This window comes from Ovis aries, chromosome 9 (genome assembly GCF_016772045.2).
Source record: "Ovis aries strain OAR_USU_Benz2616 breed Rambouillet chromosome 9, ARS-UI_Ramb_v3.0, whole genome shotgun sequence".
In the NCBI taxonomy this organism is placed as follows: Eukaryota; Metazoa; Chordata; class Mammalia; order Artiodactyla; family Bovidae; genus Ovis; species Ovis aries.
The window spans coordinates 47,076,467-47,091,841 of NC_056062.1; the positions used below are offsets into that span (position 1 = coordinate 47,076,467).

At 42.5% G+C, this 15,375-nt stretch overlaps 1 protein-coding gene across 36 annotated transcripts in view; it reads right to left on the reverse strand.

Moving 5' to 3' along the window:
• Positions 1–6,367, reverse strand: part of NCOA2 (nuclear receptor coactivator 2) — a 284,545-nt gene extending 278,178 nt beyond the window's left edge. For 11 of the 36 annotated variants that reach the window (XM_060393787.1, XM_060393780.1, XM_060393773.1 and 8 more), the window contains exon 1: positions 5,446–5,505. The gene's annotated coding sequence lies outside the window, so the exon portion shown is untranslated. Of the gene's footprint in view, positions 4,448–5,445; positions 5,506–5,835; positions 5,952–6,037 lie in introns of those variants that run through there. The other 25 variants (XM_060393786.1, XM_042254303.1, XM_015097811.3 and 22 more) reach the window with 6 other exon arrangements.
• Positions 6,368–15,375: the final 9,008 nt, after the last annotated feature.

The window sequence follows — 15,375 nt, forward strand, 5'->3', positions numbered from 1 at the left end:
TTTCAAGGGGGGAAAAAACCCAAACCCAAATTAAACCACAATTATCTGACTGTTACATAATTAAAATTACACATTAAAATGGAGAAGGAAATGGCAATCCACTCCAGCATTCTTGCCTGGAAAATCCCATGGACAGAGGAGCCTGGTGGGCTACAGTCCATGCGGTCACAAAGAGTCGGACACGACTTAGCGACTAAACCACCAAACCACACATTAAAAGAAGAGCAGATCTTTAGTTTGAAAGCAAATCGAACATCAGAGTGGACATGTCCCTCCACAGCCCCTCCCCCACAAAAAATACAAGAAATCATCACCCACTGTGTGTTCCCCCTTTAATCAGAGGATTCTGGCAGTAAACTACCAAAGCTGGGACACTCGAAACTCATCAAATAACATGAGTAAATGAACAAAACAATGGTTAAATGAGGCAGGAATGCAATAACAAGATCTAAAAAGCCCAAAATGAGAGTTAAGTTGGCCATGGGAAACTCCATCGGGAACTCTTAATAGTTCATAATTGACTGCCTAAAAAACATAAATTCTGCCAGAATTAACAGGCTAACTTCAACGCTTCATGTACATCTGTCAACTGACACCCAAAGTAAAATTTTTTTTTCTTTCAGAACCTTTAACTATTAATAACAATTTAATTATTGCTAATAAGGTCTACCTATAAGCAGCTCCCCTCTTTCTTCCTTAAAACTGTCTATGTCCAAAAGCAGGTAAGTCAAATACTTCCGTAGGTTCCCCGCTTATTTAATACATCTCTAGAAGTTTACAAATAGGGAACCAACTGAAAACTGTCCTAGAATTGATGTTTCCACAATTGCATTACGTCATCACAGCCACTGGAAGCCAGAAATATGGTCACTGATGAACATTTCATAGGATAAGTACATAAAATCTTTGCTGTAAGAGCCAAGAGTATTATAATCTATCTGCAGACCATGTAGTTATTTAATTTCAGATACCCTCACAGCACAATCTTTAAGATTTCCACTCTTCTCCCTAATCACCCTTGCCTCAGTTTTATAACAGCAAGGAAAACTACACAAGTTTCTGAAGTATCCACAAAAGTCACATTCTCACTTCTGTTTAGAAACTACTATCTAGAATCCATAAAGTATGTATTGTCTTTATACTGCCTGAATTGAGGGCCTGTGACACTAAATCCATATTGCACGGCTTTTCTAGACATTACTTTTAATAGACTTTAAAAAGTAATATGACATAATATTCCTTCTACAGTTAGGAATTCATAAACCCTTCTGCAAGCCTGTAAAAACAAAAAAGGAAATAAACACAAATGCTAAAATTGTTTTTGTTGAGAAAACAAAGCGTTTAGAGGTAAAATTAGCTCAACATGTGAAAGTGTATTAAAAAACTGAGTAAGGGGTTTGTTCTGTTTTTTCTTAAATGGTTTTCATTATTAGTTTGTAAACAGTCTGATTATTTCATTGCAGGAAAGATCCTGATTCACTGCTCATTTTATGATTTACTATAATAAAAGATCAACACCTTAAAGCAACTGACTTATACTCTCCCTCCTATTCTCTTAATTTAAAATTGATATAGCATGCAATAACATAAATGACCAAAACTATAAACACAAAATACTGAAAAATGAGTAATGACTTCAAAAGTGGTTTTGCTATAAAAATAGCAAAGCACTAATCATGCATTTAAATATAATATCAATCATGACAAATGGTCAAAATATCAAATAAAGATACACTATCCATTTCAGAAAACTAACCTTCTAGAAAAATTGTTTAAAGAGCACCCTTTTGAAATCCAATACAACACATTTTTTTCTAAAAAATCCAAGCTGTCAATTTAATGGGTCACCTTTTCAACCGGGTGTGATATGAAACAGCTAAGGTACTGAATCCTTAAATGTAAGGTATATAATTAAAGAACTGCTCATTGATCCTTGTTTCTAAGGTGTGCAAAGCTTTAATAAGATATAACTAGAGGAGGTTCAAGACAGAGGGGACATATGTACATCTATGGCTGATTATGTTGATGTATGGCAGAAACCAACACAATGTTGTAAAGCAATTATCTGCCAATTAAAAATAAATTTACAAAAAAGATATATCTAAAGATAAAGCCAACCACGGAGCACTGCCCCTTTACAGCCTCACACCGCAGCCCAAGTTCCCCTCTGATCCTGACATTTTAGGTTGCTCATAAAACACTCCTCTAACACGGAGTAAAAGTCATGTAAATGATATGTAACCAATGAAGGACTAAAATCAGAGCTAATCTATCTAACAAATATTAAATTTGTAATTGGTGAGCTCTTTTTCTATCCTCTGCTTCAGTATCCTAACATCTACAACTCCTCTGTTAAGACTGAAATTCCCAGGAGGAAGGCTCAGCTCCAGTCTGCAAGCACACAATGGAATCACAGCTGACGACGCACATCTTTTTCTAGATGTCTCCATATGCTTGAGAGGATTTTTTTTTTTCCCCTAGCCAGGCATTAGGGGACTTGCTACTCACTGCCACTAAGAATCTAAAAACAGTCTCAAGGATTATTGTGGAGAAGGAATAAAATAATGTGTTGCTCCTGAGCATACAAAAGGCACACGTCAGAGTGGCCTTCGGGAACTAAATTAACTAATGACGGGGCGGTTTTGCATGCTGTCAAATTCTGAACGTTGTTTAATTTATAATTCTCCCTACTTCTGGCAGCTAAATGTTTTATTTTATAGTCACAGTTTTTACTACTGTATCACTAAAACAACACCTCAAGGGCTACAACAAAATGTGATTAATTTTTGTCTTCATGAACACTTATAATTATACTGGATTGGAAATTCACATTATGAATCTGAAAACGGTCTATTACACAGAGCACATTGATAAAGTGTGGTAAACACTGTTCCCTAAAAACCCTAAATCCCCTAAAAAGGTCCTTAAATCTTTCTTAGTAACACCAAATTATTAAAAGCCTGAGAAAGCAGTATACATAAGTAATCATGCACATAAATGCCTCAAAAAGAAAAAAAAAAGTCCCAAGATTAAATTCATGGGATACTTATCACAAAATGAATAGATGCATTCTCAAGTTAACATTACTCATCTTTCGAACTCCCAAAGATTCTACAAATTCCAGTTGGGAAAAGGAGTCTTGCTGCTGTCAGTGTGCACTAACCTCCCCAACAAAGAGTAGCACAAGCGTCGCGGGAGCGCACACACACACGCGTGCACACACACACACACACACACAAAGCATAGCAGCAGCAGCTGCTGTCTTTTTAAAAGACTGCTATTCCTGCAGAGCAACCTATGATCTTTACAAAGAACCAAAGACCTACCCTCCCATTCTGAAAAGTTAAAGAGTTGTGTAAGTCACTAGACTGCACCCAACAGTGTAAAACAACCAAAGATGTCTCCTAACCTTGCAAACACCAAAAAAGTACCCACACACTGAACCATTCACTAGTGTTTAAGCAAACTAATTTATTTTTAAGAATCTTTTGTGTGGGAGTAATCTGGCAAACTACATTTATTCACTTTTTTTCTGTAGACAAATATTCTTTGACTGGCTTGCTCCTTAAATATCAACGCTTTAGGTTGCAAACAGTGATGCTTTGGTTCTTAACTTCATGTTGTTTACTCAAGAGAAAAAAAAAATGCATACCATAAACTACAACTTTTTTTTTAATGTCATCCCAACGCCGAACTTCCAAATGCACTTTGGAAACTGGCGCTCTAATTAATCAAGGAACCAGTGAAGCCATTACAAACAATGATGCTTAACACTCCCAATAATCAATTAACGTGAAGCTTTCCCGATGCCCTCGTTTTCAGAACAGCCTTTCAAATTTCATTGTCTCCACACTGGAGTAGCTATGTGAAACTGAGACAGAGGTAAACAGATAACTCCTAGGATCCTTAGCACGTAAACCGAGCGCTGAGGTTCGGAACGCGATCACTACAATATATGCCATTTTAGAAACGGGCCTCGGACAGTTACTGCCACATCCTAAGTGCCTTTAGACTTCGTTGTGTCTAAGAGAACGTCTCTGGTGGTACCAAAGCAATACAGTATCTCGTGCAATCTGCGTGCCTCCCCCGGTCGGAGCCCCTGTAAGTGACACTACCCCACAGATCTAGAAGTGGGTGACCAAGGATGTACAAGAGTGGATAGCTCTTGGCGTCTCCATGACTCCCCCGCCCCGCCTGCAACTCCGCTCCAACTGGTCCGGAAGAAGCCCCGCCCCCTTCCTTCCTCCGGTCCCCGCGATTGGCTTACCGACACCCGGCAGGTCAATTCCCCGCCTTCGACTGGCTCACTGCCCCATCAGTCACACGCAGCGAGATTCGGGTCGGTGGGAGGGGAAGGCAGTGGAGGAGGTGGAGTGGGAGTGGGATTAGAGGACGAGGTGACGGAGGAGGATGTTCAGGCTCGGTCCCCGGTTTAGGAAAGTTTCCCCTACGAGTGACAGACCCCGACGGCGTTAGGCCCGGTCCCGCTCCGAGCCGGTGCAGGACGCTCGGGTCCCTGATTCCCGCCCCTCGGTCCCGCAGGCCCCGGAAACCACTAGGGGGAGGGGGAAGAGGGAGGGGCCAGCTAACCAGGGACCGACCCACCCCCGATCTCGGAAGAGGCGCCTCCGGGACTCCCCGGAGGGGCGGGGGGCAGGGAGCGCCGGCGCGCCGCGACGACCCCCGGCCCCCTCCCCCAGCAGCCCCCAGAGGCCCGAGAGAGCAGTGTCCCCGGGCCCGGGGCGTGACCGTCGCGAGCCGGCTGGGAGGGCCCCTCCCGCTTCCCGCCGGGGGCCCTGAGGGCCTGTCCCTTCAGGGGCGGGGAGATGGGGGAGCGAAGAGGGGGCGCTGGCGAGCCAACCCGGAACCTCCCGGCCCGCCTCCCGCCCCCAGCCCCGGCCCCTGCGCGCCTCCTGCACACACGCCCGCACCCAGAAAGTTAAGTCAGGGGCGAGCCCGGCTCGGCGCCGCCGCGCTCCGGCCCCCCGGCTCCCCGCCCCCACCGCGGCCCGGCCTGCTCGGCCCGAGCGCGCCGCTTGCCCCGCCCGCCGTAGCTCCTTCCCGTCCGCGCACGGCGCCCCTCGCCCCCAGCCCCCGGCGCTGACACGGGCCGGGCCCGGCCGCCGGGCCGCGGATCCCCTCTCCTCCCGACGTCTCACCCCGCCAGCCGCCCCTGACAAGGCGTTTCACCTTCACACACCCCCGAGCACTTCCCGAGTCCTGCCACCCCTCGCCCGGCTCCCACCCTGCGCTGCAGTCGCTCCGCGTTTCCATGAAAGAATGCACCTTCTCTGGCTTCACCTTCCCGTCTCTGCCTCGCGCCCCCCGAGGGCGCAGGAGACGCGCTCCCCGCCGACCCGCACCGGGCAGGGGCGGCGGGCGCCGGAGCTCCTCCGGCGGGGGCCGCACCCGCGCCCCCGGCCTCCGCCGCGCCTCGGCTCTCACCTCTTGGCCGGCGCCGCGGGCTGCAGCCTCCGCCCGCCTCGCGCTCCGGGACTCGTCTCCCGAGCTCTCGCAAAGCGCTGGAGCGCCTCCTTTCTCTCCCAGGGACTCCGCGTCTCCCCGCCGCTTCCCGCCCTCCCCACCCCTCCCCACCCCCACCCCCCAAGTCCTAACTCCCCAGCTTCACGGCGCCTCTCCGGGGTTGCAACTCCCGTTTTCCGCGCACCGGGGCAGCGGTTCTCCATACACAAAACGGCGGCGCGCGGCTCTGCCCGGCTCGGCGCAGGAAGGACGATCGCGGCCGGGGGGTGGGGACGCGGCGCCCCCCGCCCGTCCGCCGCCCGCCGCCCGCCTCCAGCCCGCCCTCGCGGCCCCCAGGGAAGGAGCGGTTACCGGCTCGGGTCGGTCACGCCGTCAGGTGCCGGCTGCCGTCGGCGCTGACCTTCGCCGCCGAAGCCGTGGCTGAGGCTGCGGCCGCCATGTTCCCGTGTTAATAACTGCTGCCTGCTTGTTTATTTCAATGGAGATCCTCCCCCAACTCCCTCCTCCGCCTCCTCCACCTCCTCCTCCTCCTCCTCCGCGTCTCCGCACTTGCCTAGAGACACAGACCGCGCGAGCTCGCGATCAGGGGAGGGGGCTCGGGAGTCAGGCAGTCCCTCCCTCCGCCTCCCGGGCCGTGGCCGCAGCAGAGTCCTGTCACTGGGGAAAGGACGGGGCGGAAACTTGCGTCCCGCGCCCCCGAGGAGGGGGCAAAGGTGGACGGAGGGTTCTCCCGGGAGCCGACCCTGGCCGCGGACTCTGCAGCATCTCCGTCGGCGGAGTCCTCTTAAGAAGACGACCCGGGGAGAGGTGAAGAGTGAGGAGAGAAGGGAGCGGGGACAAAATGGGTGACGGTGGTAGCAGGGAGGGTGACCTATGGGTGACTGGAAGCGAGGGGAGAGTAAACAGATGACTCCATGGGAGGGCAAAGGGCAAGTGCCAAAAAAGAAAGCGAGCGTATGGGACCGGCCGGGGCTGCAGAGTGGAGGCAGTGGGATCTTGAGGTTGCAGACGGCCAGGCAGATGCCCCCGCACGAAGATGGGGAGAACGCAGTGCCAGATTCGCCCCGGGAGGAGCCACCCGTCGGCACTCCGCCGGCGCCCCCTCGAGCAGCAGCCGGCACCCCTAGGGCGCACCTCGCACGCCCGCGTCTGCTGCTGCGCCCTGGAGGCGCCCGTTGTCCATCAGCTCTCCCCTGGCTCCAGAGAGAATTGGCTGCTTCTTGGCGGTCGCCTCTGAAGAGGGGATGGAGGGGCGCGACCGTGCGAGGAGAGCTTAAAAGGGTGCCACCCAGCAATTGCATGATAAAGCAAAAGTGCACACAGTGTAAATAGCCTGACCTGGTTGAGCATTCTCGTCACGACCTGAGTCACAAAAGTTTTTTTTTTTAATTGAAAAAGTCCACTTTCTAGACAGAAAGTGATGTTGGGGGGACGCGGGAGAGTTGCACTGAAGATTCAGAGAGAACCCTTGTAAAACTCACTCGGATCAGCTTTCTGCCTTGGAAAAGCAAGTTCTTCCCAACCTAGATACACTTAGAAAAAAAAACATTTGATGAACAGGTTTCCTTATTTTTAGTCTTAAAATAAGAAAGGTCGCTTCCCATGGACAATAACAGTGTTTATTGAACACATACTTAGGTGTTCAGTCACTGGACCAAGTGATTTCTAGATTTCGATTCTCAAACCTTACAAAGTTTTTATCCTTCACACAAAAAATGAAGTTGAAAGAAGTTTGAAGAAGTTGTAGGGTAATAGAGCCAGGAAGTTGGAGAGGATTTGAGCCCGGTTCTATCCGAATCCAGAGCCCACACTTTTAATGGTGACTTCAACCTCATCAACCTCAAATTTGTGGGAGTAACAAATTTTCTTTGGGGAAATAAAAATATGTATGTATGTATGTGTGTGTGTGTTTGACTATGGTAGAAAATGTTTCCAAGCGCTGGAGAGTATGAGTGGGTGTATAGTGGAATAGTAATTCCACTTTTTTTATATACTATAATGTTTGAAATGTTTGCAGTCACCATGTATTAATTTCATAAATTTTATAGGTTATTTTAATTACATGGCATAACAGAATTAGATTTCTTGAAATCCCAAAGTTCTCAAAAACCGGGAGGAAATGGAAAGGGGTTTTTTTAAGACCTGTGTTCTTCCACAAATGCTTGTCCAGTGTATTCCTACAATGAGGTAGTAATCGCCTGAGGTCTGTCACATTGCTGGCCTCCAATTTCCTTTCTTGTCCTCACCTCCAGCTCTGAGTTGTGATAAAGGAAAGATTCTCCTTCTGGCTTTCTAGCGCTCCTTTTTTCTGGCAGAGGTCCAGAATTCATCATCCTCTGGAACAGATTTCACACTCAAAAACCACCCATGATATCTATACAAATAAATGATTCCCCATTGTATTTCCATATTACTCAATAAAACTTACTCATGATGCCTAACTGTTTCTACAAAAATAAAACAAACAAAAAAACCTGACAGCATAATGAGTTCCATCTCCAGCTGCTAATCAGTTGCTTCCAACCTTGGAATTCTATAACTTCTACTCTCTAGTACAGCCTCTGGGCTCCCTCAACACTTCACGCCATAGTTATAACAATATTCTGTCTTGTACTGCAGTTGTTTATATATTTGTCTTTCACTAGATCATAAGCTCTTCGGGACCCATGTCTTGTTTTTACATGCTGCGGCTCCTAACTTATTTAATATTAACTGTTTATGTGAATCTATAAAATGTAAATGACATTATCTGATCAGTCTTCATGTTCACTTCCCCAACTCACCCTCCAATACCTTGCTCTTAAAACATATTTATGAAAAATGTTTTCAGTATTTTTGAAGAACTTAGATTTTTGCAAGACCTCAGAATAATTGTTTAGTAAAACCAGCCATAATTATTGGTGAATTATTGTGTGATAAGGTAAGATGAAAAGGAAGAAAAGTAAATAAATTGACTTAGTTATTCAGTCAAAGAAAAAAATGAAAGCAAAGATATAGGAACTGGATATATTACCAACAGAGAACAACCCAATAAGGGAAAAAATGTGGGTGCAAATCGGAAAGGGGAAGGAAATTATTGAAATTTAGTAGAAGCAGAAACAACACACCATGGATAGATGAGGCAAGTAGACACAGCAAAAAGAAATGTCAGCCAAATCACAAATGCAGCTTAATAAAGAAAAATGATAATTTATATAGTTAACAATACACCCAAGAAAATCAGAACAATGTGAATACTATAGAACAAGAAATTCTATATTGTCTGCCTTCTCTTCCTCATTCAACTTCAAATTACTTCCTTCATAGATAAGCTATATAAAAATCAGAAGATTCATTGTGATTTTTGTATTATTACTACTAGCATGCTTCATGATATAATAAGAGGTAATATGAGTGCCAAATATTGATGCTTTTGAACTGTGGTGTTGGAGAAGACTCTTGAGAGTCCCTTGGACTGCAAGGAGATCCAACCACCAGTCCATCCTAAAGGAGATCAGGCCTGAGTGTTCATTGGAAGGACTGATGCTGAAGCTGAAACTCCAATACTTTGGCCACCTCATGTGAAGAGTTGACTCATTGGAAAAGACCCTGATGCTGGGAGGGATTGGGGGCAGGAGGAGAAGGGGACGACAGAGGATGAGATGGCTGGATGGCATCACCGACTCAATGGACATGAGTTTGAGTGAATTCCGGGAGCTGGTGATGGACAGGGAAGCCTGGCGTGCTGCGATTCATGGCGTCACAGAGAGTCAGACATGACTGAGCGACTAAACTGAACTGAACTGAATATGGTGTGGTACGCTGTATTACAGATGATGGTTGGATGGCATCACTGACTCAACGGACATGAGTTTGAGTAAACTCTGGGAGCTGGTGATGGACAGGGGGGCCTGGTGTGCTGCAGTCCATGGGGTTGCAAAGAGTTGGACACAATTGAGTGACTGAACTGAACTGAATATAGTGTGGTGAGAAGATCTATTAAAGATAGGAAAACGTATGAACTGGGCTTTGCTTCTTACCATGTGAATAAATATATCAGTTTCCTCACCTGTATGATTATTGGAAGACTCAAACAAAATGGCATAAATAAATGTGCTTTGTTAACTCTCAAGTTCTTTACACAAATAGTATTATTATGTTGACTAGATCTGTGCATAGCACAGTTATCCCAGTGTTCAAATTATAAGAGCAAAAAATGTATCATTATATTTAAGATGTAATCACTGAAGGAGGGAATCAGTTAAAACTGACATTTGATTATTGAAAAAATCAATTGTTTGGCTAGATATTTCATTCTTATTGTATGTGCTCTCCAAATCCCTTAAATATTATAGGTATCATAAATGTGTCTGATACAGGTCAAGTGTACTACATATATTTTTATTTCTCATCAAAGTAGACATTATGTGTGTTATTATTCTCATTTTACGTATGAAAATAATGAGCTTCCGGGAAATTAATTTATGCAAGATCATAGAGCTGTCTTTGCAGCATGGCTAAGAGAGTGCACTGAAATTCTTTTCTCCATCACTGAAAATCTCCACTACTCTAAGCAGCAGATTATGTTCATCCTTATTTCCTCAGTACCTATAACATTATTAAAACATAATGCATGCTCAATAAATGATTCTGAAATGAATGAATCAAAAATGCGGGGTTCCCATCAAACCACACTACACACAACAAGACTAAAATCACCACTACTATTTCTTTCCCACTTGAAAACACTTAATCTTTAATCACCTACAGAATACAATTCAAATTCTTTATCTGATATTCAAGACCATCTTGAATAAATCTGACCCAAACTGCTTTTTCTAGCAATGACAGCAACAAAAATTTTAATACAGCCTCACTCATTCCACAGTGTCCTGGAAACAGGCTGACATGAGTTTTGATCTTGGCTTTTACTAACTGTGTAAACTTAGGCAAGTTATTTAGAATCTGAAAATCCTATCCTGTGAAATAAGGTAAGAAAATGAAAAGGGAGGAAGTAAAATCATCTTTATTCATGTGACTGTGTACATAAAAAATTCAAAAGAACCTATAACTATTAAAGTAAATGTAAAATCACAGGATACAGGGTCATTAGTCAGAAATATTATAAATTATATTTCTATATATTAGGAAGAAACAATTAGAAAATGACATTTTTCAAAATATCATTTACAAAACATAAAAAGCATCAAATACTTAGGAAAATATTTAACCAAAGATAACCAAGATCTCCACACTGAAAACTAAAAACAATGCTGACAGAAATTTACAAAGCCCTAGATAGAAGGAGAGATGTGTAGACTTGATATTGTTAAGATGTCAGCTCTGCCCAAATTGACCTTTAGATTCATTACAATTCCAATCAAGATTCTAGCACATCTTTTTAGAAAAATTGAGATGCTAATTCTAAAATTTATATAGATACATGGATATTATCTAGAACAGCCAAGATGAACTCAAAAACAGGTTGGATAATTTAAACTACTGATTTCAGTAATCACTGGAGAGCTACAATAATTAAGACAGTAAGAGACTTTATTTTCTTGGGCTCCAAAATCACTGCAAATGGTGATTGCAGGCATGAAATTAAAAGATGCTCCTTGGAAGAAAAGTTATGACCAACCTAGACAGCATATTGAAAAGCAGAGACACTACGTTGCCAACAAAGGTCTGTCTAGTCAAAACTATGGTTTTCCCAGTAGTCATGTATCGATGTGAGAGTTGGACTATAAAGAAAGCTGAGTGCTGAAGAATTGATGCTTTTGAACTGTGATGTTGAAGAAGACTCTTGAGAGTCCCTTGGACAGCAAGGAGATCCAACCAGTCAATCCTACAGGAAATCAGTCCTGAATGTTCACTGGAAGGACTGATGTGGAAGCTGAAACTCCAATACTTTGGCTACCTGATGCGAAGAACTGTCTCATTGGAAAAGACTCTGATTCTGGGAAAGATTGAAGGCATGAGGAGAAGGGGACAGCAGAGGATGAGATGGCTGTATGGCATCACTGATTCAATGGACGTAAGTTTGAGTAAACTCCAGGAGCTGGTGATGGACAGGGAAGCCTGGCATGCTGCAGTCCATGGGTTCACAAAGAGTTGGACATGATTGAGCAACTGAACTGAATATTGGTGTAATAATAGACAAACAGATCAATGGAACAGAATAGAGAATCCAGAAATAGACCCCCAAATTTACAGTCAGTTGATTTTTTACAAAGTTGTCAAATTCAACAAAGAAACAGTCTTGTCAATAAATAAGACTGGAACAACTAGATAGCAGTATGGAGAAAATGAATATTGACTCCCTCCTCATGTTGTTATACACAAGAATGAATTAGATTGATCATAGGCTTAGATGTAAAAGCTAAAACTATAAACCTGCTAGAAAAAAAGGGGGGGTTAATAAGTATCTTTAAAACTTTGGGGTAGACAAAGATTTTTTTTTAACAGAACTTCAACGACACTAATCAGGAAAGAAAAATAAATGATAAATTGGACTTCATTAAAATGATAAACTTCTCATCAAAAAATACCACAGAGGAAGTGCATAAGTAGTACATGGGTGGGGAGAATATATCTGCAACACACAAATCTGGCAAAGTACCTGCACCCAGAATAAGCAAAAAACATCTCTAAATTAATTTTTTTAAAAAATCCAATTACAAGATGGAAAAAAGACTTATAAAGACACTTTACAAAAGTATGTGAATAGTCGATAAACATAAGAAAAGATACTCCAAGTCATTAGTCATCAGGGAACTAAGGCAAATTAAAACCATGGGAAATAGGAATTAGCCTTTAGAACAGCTAAAATTATAAAAGCTGACAGTCCCTGGTATTGGCAAGAATATGGAGCAATTGGAAGTCATTTATTGCTGGCAGGACTACGCAACATTTTGGAAAACAAGGTGGTACTTCCTCTTGTACTAACTATATGACCCAGCAGTTCTACTCCTAAGTATTTACGGAAGAATATATTGATCTGAATGATGATTACATTTTGACAATGGTTTGTCAAACTTCACTGAGTAGTATACTTTGGATTTATGTATTTTGCTATCTGTAAATTATACCAGAACAGATTACTATTGACATTTTTTAATGCAATAAAAGAGAAGTTCCTCAATATAATTAACTGTATATACAAAAAGTCTATAACAAATGTCATACTCAATGGTGAAACATTTAGAGCTTCTCCTAGAGAGTGAGATAGAGAATTGGAAATAGAATGCCCAGTATTATCATTTGTATTCAGTATTGTATAGGAGATTCTAGTCAATGTGGTAAGGAAAGAAAAATGATGTAACTATCACTAAAGGAAGAAATAAAAGTTCCCCAGGTGGTTCAGTAGTAAAGAACCCACCCACCAGGAGACACAAGAGGCGCCACTTCTGCCACTGGGTTGGGAAAATCTCCTGAAGAAGGAAATGGCCACCCACTCCAGTATTCTTGCCTAGAAAACCCCATGGCAAGAGGAGCCTGGTGGGCTACAGTTCAGGGGGTTGCAAAAAGTTAGACACAACTGAACACACACAAGGAAGAAATAAAACTGTCACTGTTTGCAGATGGCATGAATGTTTATGTAGAAAATCCAAAAGAATCAATGAACTGCTAGAATTAAGTTTTAGAAGATCTCTGGAACAGAAGGTCAATTTACAAAATACAATTGCTTTAAAAAAAAATATTTTAGAGCAGTTTTATGTTCACAGTAAAATTGATTGGCAGGTATAGAGATTTCCCATAAACTCCCCTCCCCCACACATACATTGCTCCCCAATTATGAACATCCCCCACCGGAGTGGTATGTTTGTTACAATACAATTGCATTTTCATATATTTTAGAAACAGAAAATGAACACTTGAAATGTAAACTGAGAAGCTGTTTTGCAATATCCATTAGAGCTGAGTATTTCTACTTTATGACCCAGTAATTCCACTCCTAAGTATATTTCCAGTAGAATTCAATGACAGATGAATGAATAAACTACAGTATTTTTGCACAATGGAATACTATATGAAAGTGAAAATGAATGAATGAATGATAAAAAAGAAAATAATACAGTACAATATGAGAATCATAGCACACTTGTGTACTCTAATAAGTAAGAACTGGTCAGGTGTTGATCTCATCTCACGTAACACAAAAGTTCATGTGGGTAGGTTGACGGGAGTCTTAGAACAGGATGTAGGTTCTAGATCATAATCTAAACCCATAAACAGTGTTACTTAAACACTTGGTTATTTGGTTGGTTGGTTGGTTGGTTGGTTGGTGACATCTTTTTATTTAGCAACCCACTTTAGTATTCTTGCCTGAAAAATCCCTTGGACAGAGGAGCCCGGTTAGGCTGCAGTCTACAAGGTCCCAAAGAGTCAGACAAGACTGAGTGACTAAGCCTGCAAGGATATAACCTAAAAATTGCCATTTTAACCTTTTTTAAGTGTACAATTCAGTGGCATTAAGTACATGCACTCTGTTTTCAACCACTACCCATCTCCAGAATATTCTCATGAAAATATTCTGGACATGGTATTAAGGACTCAGTTTCCAACTCAAGGAATGTCTAAGATCCCATGTATCAGGGAGCTAAAGCACACTCAGACGGGAAAAAAGCTTCCTTCAGTTAAAATGCAAGATTTTTTAATAAAATCCTGGGTGTGAAGGGGAATGTCTGTGTTCAGTGTTAGCTAGGACAGAAAAATAGCTTCGTCAAAAAGAATGCATCTGAATAACGACTCTTCCTTGGAACCGTCTTCTTGCTTCTTTTGAAACAGGCTTCTGTAAACGTGGACCACTTGACAAATAGTGCTACTCACCACAGAGCTCTCATTCTAGCAATATTTCTTGGGCTTTAAAATATAACACTCTGTTTTTATTCAAAATATTTACAGGGTCAATCAATGTTATATTTTAATTAGTCTATTATTTATTAATGTCAGCTTTTTACATCCTTGATGAAATGCCTATGCTTTTGGTTTATTTATTTTTTTTAGCTTTTATCCAAGATGATTATGAAGTTTCAGACACAAAACTACCTGAAAGATTGCAATTATTCTCTTGCCCCATCCTCAAACTCTAATTTCCTAGATCTTCACTGAGCAGTAGGCATGTGGATATTTGTTGTTCTTTCTAGCTGTCACGCCTGTTAGAAATATTATTTTGTGTGTATTCAGTATTTAATAAAAACAACTTTTAAACATTCTTTCTGTATTATATATTTTACTTGAGCATATTCTTTTGTTACAAAATGAGAAAAGCTAATACTTAGATCTCTTATTTCTTTTGGACTAAGTTTTAAAATAAAGTACTAATACGGGATACTTTCTAATACACTCAATCCCTGGCTTACATATGGCCAGGGCCAACCAACCACCAAGACTGGCAAGATGTTTACTTGACTGAAGTTCCCTTCTCTTTTTGCCTCTCCCTAGAGTTTTTCCCACTCATATTTCTTCTTCTCTCTCTCTATTTTAAGCCTTGCATACAGCTTTTACTTTCTCCTCATTAACAGTGGTTTCATCCACAATACCACCACTTCCTTGTATATGAACCCTATGCCTCTCAAGAATTCAGTCGTTTGTTTCAACCTCTACTGCAGTCCTAAGATAAAATACCAAGCACGGGTGAGTTTGAATACTCTTCTGCAGTGTAACCACTAACCCCAAGACTCACCATTCTAATGTAGACATGCTTAACAGAGTGCCTTTCCAAATACAGCAGATTAAGTTCTAGTTTTCCACAGAAACACATACGATGGTTATGTTCTATTACTATGACTGTGCTATTTTCAATGTCATAGGTTTTAGGAGGGCAGCTCTGAGAATCTAAACCCCTTGCAAAACCTTGTTTCCATAGAAAAATATGTTCTGCCTCATAATCGATCAATGAACAAGTCA